Below are 1,884 nucleotides of genomic sequence, written 5' to 3' on the forward strand. Positions count from 1 at the left end.
CCTGCCATAGGTTACATACATTACATGTAATGAAAAGTAGTATAATAGTAAAACACGGTAATCATAGAATTTCCTCATTAATTATGCAAATAAAGTCCTCATTTGCATTTAATCATGTACATCTCTCTCTTAGCTACCTACACACCAAAAATTATGAAAATATGTTGTTCCTATCTGGACTTATTGGCTTTTAAACATTTCGCCAGAAAGTGCCCTGCAGTTCCAAAACAAGCTGCTAGGGGGACCAAACTCACACCACTTATTCCTGACAGGAAAAGCAATCTGTCACCAAAACATCAAGACCATAGCATGTTCAGGACAAAAGATACAAAAACCGGAAGTTCTGCTGCAGTACCAAGGTCATCCACCAGGAGGCCCATATTTGACCTTGACGTTTATCTTCCTAAGACTAGCCAACATACCAAATATCATCATAATCCATAAAGCCGTTCTGAAGTTATGCTGACCACAAAGTTGCGGAAACACAGACAGACAGACAGACAGACAGACACACACACATACATACATACATACAGACAGACACGCCAAAAACAATACCTCCATTTTTCATGGAGGTAAAAAACTTCTAGTAAATACTGGGTTTGACTTCTTCTTTGAAGACAGTGGAAGACAAAGGATCCCACTTTCTCTGTAATTTGTAGGTTTTCGGATGTTAAGAGGAGAGTAGTTTTCATTTGTATATGTGTGAAAGTTTGAGTAGAATTTGGAGGCTACGTCAAAGAGTTCATTTCGTTCATTGCTATAGAGGGTACAATTTGAGATAAAATGCGTTTCGTCTTCCACCGTATTCAACGTACAATGTTTGCAAATTCGTTCATACACTTGGAGATTCTTATACCGCCCTCTCTCTATTTCGAGAGGGTGTGCACTAATTCGTAATTTATTGCAGAGCGATAGGGCAGTGGTCTACACTAACAAAACAGTGTATGGAAATCAGCTTTGCAAATATTTTTTGTGCAGTGTTGATTTTGCTATGTTTCAGCCATTACTTTCATACACACACATATGTCATATACAAACTAAAAAAAATGTTAACACAGCTACAACTTGATCACATCACCAAAGAGATACCAGTAATGATATCTATGGTGGCCTACAGAGACGCCATTGCAACTTACCTTTTAGACTTGTTCTCTTAGACCAATGACTAGAGATTTCGGTCGAATTTTTGGGAATAGGTGCACTGGTGCACCCAACCTAAAAAATTGGGTGCACAAAAAATTTTTGGGTGCACCATATAACATGTATAACATGAAATAAGTAGAATGTCAGCAAACTTTAATAAGTAGAATGTCAGCAAAACTTGTTTTATTTCTAAAGAAAAGTACCATGACAAAGATTTGTTACTTTTCCGACACTTAGATGTTAAGAATATGCTGTATACTACTATACATTGAACAGTTAACTTAAGAAAATATTTGGGTGCACTGGTGCAGCCACTGAAAAAAATGGGTGCACAGCTCCAAATTTGGGTGCACTAAGGTGCACATGCACCCAGTATTTCCAGCCCTTATACCCAACACCATCATCAAATGGTGCAGAATAGTATGAAAAGACCACGTGCAAAGTGGAACGGCTCAGCGACAAAATATGAGTCTTGACTATGAGGAAAAATTATATTTTCGTTAGTCGAGATTCTTAAAATATTTTAGGTTCATTTTATTGTTTACTATCATATCCAACGCACGTGCCATTAGCCCTCGGGCATGAATTTGCAATAAAGTTATTGTCAGTAATATTTTTCTACTCCACACTGACACATGTGAAAATATTTCTCAACTTACGTTTGGAGAATCGTTAAACATTGGTTGTTCCGGATTGGCGGTTATTTGGTTGCCAATGACGACCATTTGCACAATATTT

Source organism: Branchiostoma belcheri, unplaced genomic scaffold (genome assembly GCF_001625305.1).
Source record: "Branchiostoma belcheri isolate BF01 breed outbred unplaced genomic scaffold, Haploidv18h27 scaffold47, whole genome shotgun sequence".
In the NCBI taxonomy this organism is placed as follows: Eukaryota; Metazoa; Chordata; class Leptocardii; order Amphioxiformes; family Branchiostomatidae; genus Branchiostoma; species Branchiostoma belcheri.